The sequence below is a fragment of the Mustela nivalis genome (assembly GCF_964662115.1).
Source record: "Mustela nivalis genome assembly, chromosome: 13".
Lineage (NCBI taxonomy): Eukaryota > Metazoa > Chordata > Mammalia > Carnivora > Mustelidae > Mustela > Mustela nivalis.
This window is the reverse complement of record NC_139032.1, coordinates 11,147,018-11,157,606: the sequence shown is the minus strand read 5'-3', so window position 1 is coordinate 11,157,606 and position 10,589 is coordinate 11,147,018. Positions and strand designations below refer to the sequence as shown.

Sequence of the window (10,589 nt, the reverse complement as noted above, 5' to 3'; positions counted from 1 at the left end):
CCACTGAGCCACCCAGCGCCCCTAGCCTGAAAGTCTAACAATACTTAACTTCGTTCCTAAAACCCTAGCAGATTAAAGGTAACAAACAAGGGACTATTACAGAGAGGCACTTTGAAAGCCTCCCAAAACTGAGACCTAGGAAAGCAGGGTAGTGTAGAAACTGAAAACACCACAGGGCTCACGGAGTAGGGTACGCAGGGGTGTGTCAAAAGGTCAGGCCTGGACCCTGGCCCTCTAAGAATCAGGTGTTCACACGGTTACATGGTTACCTCACCAATCTTTCAGGAAACAAAATGAGCTCATGGTCACTGGCTCCCGACCCTTACAGCCTTTCAGTGACCTGCCAAGGCTCATAAGATAAAATCCTTATTAAATGGCCCACAAGGTCCTTCAGATTCTGGCTTCTGCTGCCTGCCTCTCCAACTGGTCTCACATCCCCTCCACTTCAACCCCACCTGAGTGGGCTTCTTCTGCACACTTTCTTCTTTCTTACCTGAACCTGTCTCACTGCTGCCTCTCCTGGGCAACCTGAAAGATCATTTTCTTGGGGAGCTTTACTCAATCCTGGAGTCTAGGTTTCCTTGTAAACCCTTAGCACTTTTGCATTTGAAAATGGATCATAGTTGCATTTAATCATTAGTTTGATTGTCGCTACCTGTTTCCTCCAGGGTACTGTGAGCTCTGGGAGAACAAAGGCCATGTCTGGAATACATGCGCAATAAATATTTACTGGAAAAAAGAAAAAAAATAGAAGAGTATGTAATGTCACAGCACAAGCATGCTACATCTTCCTGGTAAATATTTCAAGTTCACTACAAGATCTTTTTGACAAGGGAGAAGCTATTATTTTCTTTATTAAAGCAAAAATAAAAGATTCATTATGGAGTAGAATGCAAAATTCGTATGAATTTTAAAGCTAAAGCACAAGCTTCCAGGAATGCTTCTGCCTACGCCCCCCCCCCCCGATTTTTCTCAAGGCATTGTGCTTAAAATAATACAGAAACACGGTGTGGTAAAAGATCCATTTCCCAAGAGATCTGGATAACCAAGGCTCCTCTCCGTTTTACTTGATGAGAACGCGTACGAAGCAGGCTTTGCAGACCGTAAGGCTGTGTGCAAGTATAACTTATTATTACTGAGAAATCTGTCCCGAAGAGGGGGGGATGGCTTGGTTCGTACTGCACCGCCCATTACAGGTGAGGCTGGCGCCAGGACCCAGGTCTCCCGAGGCCCGTCCCGCCCGCTGTTTTTCATGAACGCACTGCACCTGCCACCTGCTCCCGGATGCAAAGGTCCCCTCCCTCCCAGCCACATCTGGGGCTGATGCCCTAAGCCGGCCCCCAAGACACTTCAAGTTCTGACCAACCAGAATCGAGAAGCGGGCAGAACACCCAGCCGGGCACTTGCAGGCATCGGAAGAGGGAGGCTTTCGGCCTCGCCCTCAGGACCGGGCAGCTTCCCGGCAGGGCTGCCGACGCGGCCGGCTCGCTCGGGCCCGAACCCAGGAGGCGCTCCCTCTAGCGGCGCCAACGCAGGACTGCAGCGCGCCCCGGAGCCGCCGTCCAGCCGCTTTTCTGAGGGGGCCGTGCGGCCGCCGGGCTGAGAAGTGCCGCGGGTCGGCCCCGGGGCCGGGGAGCGGGAACGCTCAGGAGTAACCCGGGAAAGACACCACGCGCGGCTGCCCGGCCTCGCGGTCCTGCGCGCCGAGGTTGGCCACAGCCGCTGCTTAAGGGAACCGGGACCCCCCTGAGGCGCCTGCAGAGGCGGGTGGAGGTCCCCGTCAGGCCCCGGGGCGCTGCGGCCGCACTTCCCGCTCCGGGCGCCCCGCCCGCGCGCGCCGGGACTCGCCCTCCGGGCCGGGGCGCGACCGGCCGCGGGAGGCTCCCGCGCCGCGCACGTCCACCCACGCCGGGGCGGGCGCGCCGGGGCTGGCGACCGCCGGGGGACCCCGCCCCGCTGCTCGGGCTCGCGCGGCGCGCGTGCGCGCGGGTGGGCGTGGGCGGCAGGGGCGCTACTAGCGCCGGCGTGTGCGCGCGCGCTCCCCCGGGCGCCCTCCCGCGCAGGCCGGCCCGGCTCGGCCCCGGCGCGCGTCACGAGGGGCGGGCGGGCGGGCGGGCAGAAGGGGGTGGGGCCGCGGACCGGAGGGGCCCGAGCGGCGGCTGCCGAGCCCAAGCCGGAGCGGGGCGAGGGCGGCTGCGGTCCCGGCGGCGGCGGCGGCGGCGGCGGCGGCGGCGGGAGAAGATGGTGACGCTGGAGGTAGGAGCGGCCGGAGCGGAGCTTTATTCCCAGGCTTGGCCCCGGCGCTGTCATTAGCGCCGCCTGCTCCCGCGGGCCCGCGGACCCAGCTGTCAGGCAAGGTACCACAGCCAGAGAGGGAGGGGGGCGCCCGGCGCTGCTGCTGCCCCCGACGGAGCCCCGGTCCTTGCCGGCGGGGGGCGGGGGGTGGGGTGGCGGTGCTCCCGGGCGCGACCCGGGCTGTGAGGAACAATAGTGCGGATGAACGGGGACAGCCGGCGACATCCAGGGGCAATGCCTTTAGCCATCGAGCCAACGGGGCGGGGGAAGGAGGCGCTGAAGGCAGGGACGCCTGGTGTCCGGTGCGCGCGGAGATGCGGGGCTTCGGGGGCAGCGGGCGTGCCTGATGACAGTCATGCAAGGAGTGTGTGTGCGCGTGTGTGTGTGAAAGGTACAGCCAAGGGGATGGGGGCGGTGGACTGAAGGTGTTGGAGAATGACATTTCCAGGAATCCCCGCTAGGCTCGCTCATCCCTTGGCCGACTCTCCCGGAGACAAGAGCGCGGTGGTGGCAGCGGCGAGGTGGGCAGGATGCACTTGGTGTGTGCGCGGAGAGAGGCAGCGGGATAGGTGCGGATTTGTAAAACCCCATGTGTGTAAGTGTGTGGATGTGTGGGGACTCGTGTGATTGCCTCCGCGGCTCTCCTCCCTGAGCTCCAAACCCAGAGATGCGCGGGTGCCCCGACTCGCCGCCACCCGCTGTCTGTGGGACAGTGTCTGGTCTTGTGGCCCTGCAACTCCGAGTACAGTCTGTGTTCTGCTCTTTCGTGTGCATGGGATTCTCACTTCCCCTTTCTCTGGTTTCTTGACGCGGGGATGTGGAAGTGGGCATGTGGCTTCGGGCGCATGGCAGGGAAATAGGATCATGGTTACCCCTTCTGGGCTTGTTAGCCTCCCTGGATTTGAAGGCAGCCTCCACCCTGTGGGACCTCTCTCCTCAGCCCCTGTTCTGTAAGGGTCTTGGATGCCCCTGACTCTGCAGTTTCTATTGTTTATCGCTTGTCTGACCTGAAGGAGAGGGGGGTCTTTCATGGCCACATTCGCCTCTCTGTTCCCCACAACTTTGAATGTCAACTAGACCTTCTCCATCCACATTCCAACAGTGGAAACCTTAGGGCTGAAGAATGGTTGATCTTTATGTTGGTTCTAGAATGAGCTCTGGAGGTGTGTATAGAGAGAAGGGGTCAGGGGGAGTATTTGAAGAGAAGAGAAAGATCGTACAGAGAAATGTTTCGTACGGTTGGTCAGCGTCACACAGGCAGGGCGTTTTCCGAAGGAATAGGGATACTTTATTTCTGCTGCTGGTGTCACCCACTCTTCCAGCTCTCACAATGGCTAGGTGGTCCATATATCATAAATCTCCTAAGACCCATGGTGATGGGGTCCTGGTTTGGTAAAGTCTGCTTTCCTAGCCAATGTAGTCTGCTAACAGAGAATTTGAAAAATGTCAGGCTGGCAGTAAGTCACCCAGTGGGAGCCAGGACACGGAATTGCATCCAGAGTCTATGGCTGTTTAATTGTCTCTGCGCGATAAAGATAGGCTTGTGTGGGGCTGGGTAGAGATAGGGAGATAGCATATTCCTGTGTGTGTCCACTGCAGTTTGACTCCCCGGTGCCTGTATTTCTCCTGCGGTATTTGTAGGAATTCATGCATCTCTGCGCTTAATATCTTGGTGCTTCTTTATTAAAATGTTGTGGGAGAAGATTCGCCTGCTTAGAACATATTTAAACTACAACACCTTAAATTCTGCTGCATTGCTGTCAGAATCCAAACTAGCGGCCCCAATCCTCTTTGAAAAGCCTGTAGCAGTCATGGCTATATAAGTAAATATATACCACGTTGGCCTCCGAGGGTTCTTTCTCTTTTTCTTTTTTAAAAAAATTCGGTTTTGTTTTGCCAAAGCCTGAATGATACTGCTGTTACATTGAAAATAATAAAACTAGTGCTGTGCATGTATGTTTTTTTTTCTTCCTATGTATCTTCTCTTAATTAATGATGATACATGGAGCAGGTGCTCTTGAAACTGTAAACATTAAATTTCCCCATGTCCTTCAGTCAAGCCTTCTAAAATGTTAGTGTGACTTTATTGGATCCCCTCCAACATTTACGGATAGATTTATAAAAATGAATTTTGAACCTTAGTTTTACTCCCTATTAGTTCTGCCAGTGTCTTTCTGGGAAAAGTACTTATGGAATTTAAAAGGCGTTCGAAGAGGTTCTGTTTCTTTCTTTCTTTTTTTTAAAATTTTCTTTATACTTGCAAGCAAAAGCCAGAGATATAAAGGTCTTATGGGAAAGTTAAAGGGTATTAGAAATTGACAAGGTAAATACACTGTTTAGAAGAAGAATAAGTATAAACAACATAGTCGATGACTCAGGAATTAGTGATTTCCTTTCTAGTGTAAATGAGATGATTTAAAAAATACAGTGCCTGGCTTTTCCAAAGATTGGACTCGTAAATTTAATAGTACAGCTTAACTTCTATAATTCAGTCTGGTAAACAGTTGTATCTTTTGTTTTGTGTGGATGCATCTTCTTCACTTAAAGGGCCATTAGTGCTTCCCCCCCACCCCCCATTATTGAGTTTCTTAAAGAAGTTCGTTTTTCAGAAAACTTGGAAGTAAAAGACATTTGAAAATTGGCCTTTGCAGCTGAAAGGAATAAACTATGGTACCATGGGGAGATGAGATTTATATCCTACAAGGAAAAAGTAATTGTGGCTAAAATTGAGAGAATTTCAAGGACTAGAAGCCAAAGTTAACCCTTTGGGTTAAACTCATTAACTCACAAATATTTAACTGCGTACTACCTCTCAGTCTCCGTGTGCCTTGGATGAGTTTGGGAGATTGAAAGGGCCAGAGATGTGAAAAATAAGAAGACTTAGACCCTGCTCAGAGGAAGTTCATGGTATGGAAATCTGGGAGATAGGGCGTACCTGTAACTAACTATAAAAATGGTGTGAAATGGCTACCTTGCCAAAAAGCTATATTCCTTCAATGCTGTGGGTATTCATAAGATGTAACAATGACTGGGCGCCTGGGTGGCTCAGTGGGTAAAAGCCTCTGCCTTTGGCTCAGGTCATGATCCCAGGGTCCTGGGATCGAGCCCCACATCAGGCTCTCTGCTCAGTAAGGAGCCTGTTTCCCCCTTTCTCTCTGCCTGCCTCTCTGCCTACTTGTGATCTCTGTCTGTCAAATAAATAAATTAAAAAAAAAAAAGATGTAACAATGACTTCCACTGGGAGAGCTGGGGAATGTTACGTGAAAGAGGTAGCATTTGAGCTGACACTGAGACAAGTGGTGTTTGGGCTGGCTGGGAACGGAAGGCATCCTTGAGGAATGAGTAGCAGAGACTTGGTGATGGGAAGGTGGGGGCTTGCCCAAAGAATGGTGTGCTTTGGCTGAGGTACACAGAATGCCAAGGGATGTAATGAGAGGTCAGGGGAGAAAGATAGGTTGTTCAAGGTTATGGAACAGCTTGGGTACGGATTTCATTCAGTAAGCATCAGGGGCCATGGGAGGTTTCTGAGGAAGAGTGTTGACAGGATCAGAACTCTGCAGTAACCCTGTAGCATTGTGTTGGACATAATGCAATGAGAAAAGACTGGTTGTAAGGAGACCAGTTAGAGTCTATCCTCAAATTAGGGGTAAGAGGAAATGAGACAGCAGGAGTGGAGAGGAATAATGTGAACGCTGAGCAGGAAAGTCAGAAGTCATTGTTGGGCACAGCTGAGACAGTGGTTGGGTCGTTGTCAGAGAGAGGTTCAGAGGAGGATGAGGAAGAGGAGAAAGGAAAGAGGTTTCGTCCTGGACAGGACAGATTCATCCAAGTGAAGGGACTAGAATACAGGTGTAGGTTTTCTGGAGAGAAGTCAGAGCTACAAAGAGAATTGTGAGTCATCTACTTAGGAGTGATTTTGATGCCTCAGGAATGGCTAGTGAAGAAAATGGAGTGAAACAAAGCAAAAGATAAGGGTAAGGATCCTTGGGTCATGTCTGTATGTTGGAAGGGAGAGAGAAAGAAGAGGGTAAGAACAATATTAAACAAAGGGCAGCTGGAGCAGAATGGTGCCAGTCATATGGTGCCACGGAAGCGGGAAAGGTGAGGGAGCCACCACCATCCACATCTCATCATACAGCACATCCCAAAGGCTGAGGGTACAGCGAAGGAAAAGCCACTGGATTGGATTCCTGGCTTTCCTAAAGTATTTTTGAGGGAAACAGTGGTGGCCGCCAGGCTGCCAGGTGTTAAAGAGTCAGAGGCTGGGCGCCTGGGTGGCTCAGTCTATTAAGCATCTGCCTTTACCGCAGGTCATGATCCCAGGGTCCTGGGATCGAGCCCCACATCGGGATCCTCCTTGCCCAGTAAGGAGCCTGTTTCTCCCTCTGCCTGCTGCCCCTGCTTGTGCTCACTCACTCTCTCTCTGACAAATAAATAAATAAAATCCTTCTAAAAAAGTTTTAAAGAAGAGTCAGGGGTGATGCATATGGAAAGTGTGGAAAGACACACTTCCTTTTAAATAAATTGGATGGCAAAGGAGGAAGGAATCTGATGCATCCAAGAAGTGGCGTACTATAGAGAAAGTAATGTTTTTAGCTTAAGAAGACTTGAGCCTACTTTATCGCCAGAGAAGAATCCACAGAGAGGAAGAAAGATTGGAAATGTGTGAGAGAGTCTAAGCGGACAGAATGGAATCTTCAAGAAGATGGGAGAATCCTGGGGAAGGCAGGAGAAGGACTCTCGAGACAGAAGCCTGGGGGTTTTGAGGTGGAAAGAGAATCGTTGGACCGTCATCTTCTAAGTAAAGTCAAAGGATAGGTGGGCAGATTGAGACCATAGTAGAATAATGAAGTCTTGGAGTGCGCCTTGTGGAAAGGTAGCGGTGAGTCAGTTGGGGGGAACAAAGGTTACCACCTAGCTACGAAGGCCTGAACGTATAGTGAAACCAATAAACCCTATTTAAGCAGAGCTTGACAACTACTTACATAATTTTTGTAATAGAGCGCATTTAATGTCGTTAAATATAGTGGTTCCTCTTTCCCTTAAACTCAATGAAAAGAGAAAAATGTTTACCTTTAAAATTAGCTGAATAAAGACCTCCACCTGAAGTATTTCCCGTGACTTTTCTCTCTGAGGGACTGCTGACTTAAATCAATAAAGCGTATAGTAAAATAATGGGGGAAAAATTGTTTTCAAAAAGATGAGCTTTCTCTATCTATAACAGCAGGATATGGCTTTACAAGGAAGTGTGAAGTCGATTTTTCAAAGGAAAAATCAAATATAGCACCTCACCCAACACCATACTCATCATAAGGACTCAATAAATATTTGTCACATGAATACATGAATAAATATTTTTTTTTTGTAAGCAAGGTAGAGTATCCAAGATCCGAAATATGGGGATTTCTTTCTTATTTACACCATGGACATTGAATGAGTTGCATTCCATGGTCCATACAGATTTATGGTAGAATTAAAACAATTTTATTTATTCATACCTGCAACATATGTTGAAGCTTAACAAAAAAAAAAAAATTTTTTTTAAACAAAACTGTTTTTTCACAAAATAATCGTGTATCCTTTAGATCCTTGAGCTATGGGGCTTTCATGATTCCAGATGAGTTTATAGCATTTCGACTGTGGTGAGTGATGATTTTGAAGTCCTCTGATGAAATCATTTATTCATTCCTTCAGCAAGCATTCACCAAGCGCCTCCTCTAGACCAGACACTCTTCTAGGTACAAGGGATACAGCAAAGGGGAAGAAGTCCCTACTTTTCACCGACTTCTTAGCAGGAAGAGAACAAATAAGCAAATATATATCATGTCAGGGGGCGACAAGTGCCGAGAAGAATAAAGCAGAGAAGACCATAGGGCGTGATCATGTAGAGGGTGCTGTTATTTTCATAGAGGGTGTTCCGGGAAGGCCTTGAGCAGAGAGAGCTTAATGGAAGGTGAAGGAATGAGCTGCCCAGACATTTAGGGGAAGGGCCTTGGAGCCAAAGAGAGCATCGAGAGCTCGAGGCCTGAGGTGGGCTTGGCGTGATCGAGGAACAGCAGGGAGGCCTCCTGGCTCTCCTTGCTTCACCAGGCCACGCCCTGTCTTCCCAATGGGTGGAGTGGTCAAGTGTCCCTTGAGGGACACTTAAGGACAATGTGATGCTTTGCCTTTCAATATTTAACCAGTTGCCCATAGGCCTCACCAGCTACCATGTTTGGGCTGACCTGCGTGTGAATCAGTGCTGAGTTTGTAAAAAGGTGGATGTCCTCCAGCAAACCTTTAAGGTTGGAAAAACTTGAAAACTGGCTCTCTTGGAGAGAGAGCTGGAAGCTGTGCCTCTCCCGGAACGGCCACATGGCCCTTCCGCAGTCTGAATCTTCTTTAGTTATAGGGTTTCTTTCCTCCCTCCATGTTTCTTGCCCCATTCTCAAGTCTACAGTCCTTGAATATGTTTTGTTCACCTGGGCACACCCTACAGCCCACAGAAAAATGTCTGTGCATCAGTAAGGGGTCATCGAGTCCTTATGGAAAGGAATGGATGAGACGTTGCCAGAGACGTAAGTCATGGAGGTGTAAAGCTCGTTCACCTTGACTTTTGTAGACAACTGGTTTTCAAAAAGGACGAAATCACCACATGAAGCTGAAGTAGTTTGTGCGTGCAGGGCCTGGGATAAGGACTTGGGTGCAGGTAGATTTTGAGGGGAGGTGATCTCAAGAAGCAAGAAGCAGGCTCTGGAGGCACGGGAGAAATCCCTTGGGTGGATAAGCAGAAGGCAGGGTGGGCTAGAGGTGGGAGTCTGTCAGCTTGTTTGGGAGGTGTCCTGGCAGAGCTGGGGGTGGGGGCGCGGGTTGGGGAGGACGGGGGACACGAGACAGGTCATCACATCCTCCTTTCCACATGGAACAGTGATAACATAAAGAATTTTTTAAACACATAAGAATGGTTGGAAAGCAGCTATTGGTGTTTTAATTGCGGGATTTTAATATATTGGGATAGTGAACCCTAGTTCACTCCCAGCCCAGCTCTGAGGACCCTCGGTTACCTGGGAGGCAGATTACCGTATATGCCCATGTATAAGGTACCTACAGTTATAAGATGGTTCCCAATGTTCCATTGAGATGTTTTTTAAAGAGCCTTTACATCAGCTTGAAAACACACATTTGGGAGATACAGATGAAGGGTGAGATGTCTGCTTGTATTTAATTTATTAATTTGCTTGCATATATTTAAAACCACATTATATAAAATTAGTAATTTAGAAAATACGACATCCTTCTCCCCTCCCTTCTCCCTTGTAATGAAATCACTTATTCAAACCTTCCATGTGTTTCTTTGACTTGAGTCTTTTTCATTATTGGGCCACATTTGGCACATTTCTATCTAACTGGTTTGAAATAAAGCACTTCTCAACTGACACCGACACTACAAACTGTCCCAAGTCACTGCGTGTCCATTTAGATAACAGAAGAACAGTTGTTTTTTTCCCTTTCTTCTGCTGGGTGTCTATTCACGGTCTCCACAACCCAGCACCTCTGAATGACTTGGATAAGGACATCCAATACAGGCAACGGTGAAGGAATTTTTTTTTTTTTTTAAGATTTTATTTATTTATTTGAGACACAGAGAGAGAGAGCAAGCACAAGCAGGGAGGAGGGGCAGGGGCAGGGGTAGAAGCAGGCTTTCCACTGAGCAGGGAACCTGACATAGGGCTTAATCCCAGGACGCTGGGATCATGACCCGAGTGGAAGGCAGAGGCCTAACTGAGCCACCCAGGTGCCCCAACTGTGAAGGAATGTTTATTTAAATTGGTATTAAAATCTTGGCCTCCTTTGTGCATGTTTGCATGCCTCTGTCCTGTCATTCTTTTTCAGCCACGTGAAGTCCAGAAGCATCCCTCTCCAGTACCAATGGCAATTATTTCAGGCTATCTCCCCCAAGACTGTTCTCAAGAAACCTCTGAAACCTACACTTCCTTTTCATGAAATCTTCAGACTTAATGGAAAAACATGTTTTTTACCTGGTCTCTCCCTTTAAAATCCATTGTCATCCCACCCAGCATTAATGAATTGCTTGATTTAGGCTCCTGTGATCTTGGAGATAATGGGCTCTTTGCTTTGCCTATTCTCAAGAAAGGAATTGAGGGAACAGCCTCAGGAGAGGGGAGCTTTCTCTGGAGTCAAACATAAGGGGTCTTCCCTTTTCTAAAGTCTGATTTTGGGTAGCGGTAAACCCATCCCAGTCCACTAAATGTACTCTCCAGCCCCCTCCTCTCCTACTCCATGGTGAATTCACT

The 10,589-nt window shown here is 49.1% G+C and overlaps 1 protein-coding gene across 7 annotated transcripts in view; it reads left to right on the top strand.

The window, feature by feature from the left end:
• Window positions 1-1,487: 1,487 nt before the first annotated feature.
• APBA1 (amyloid beta precursor protein binding family A member 1) overlaps window positions 1,488-10,589 on the top strand; it is a 194,671-nt gene continuing 185,569 nt past the window's right edge. For 4 of the 7 annotated variants that reach the window (XM_082696651.1, XM_082696650.1, XM_082696645.1 and 1 more), the window contains exon 1: window positions 2,144-2,357. The gene's annotated coding sequence lies outside the window, so the exon portion shown is untranslated. Of the gene's footprint in view, window positions 1,709-2,129; window positions 2,358-10,589 lie in introns of those variants that run through there. The other 3 variants (XM_082696648.1, XM_082696647.1, XM_082696649.1) reach the window with 3 other exon arrangements.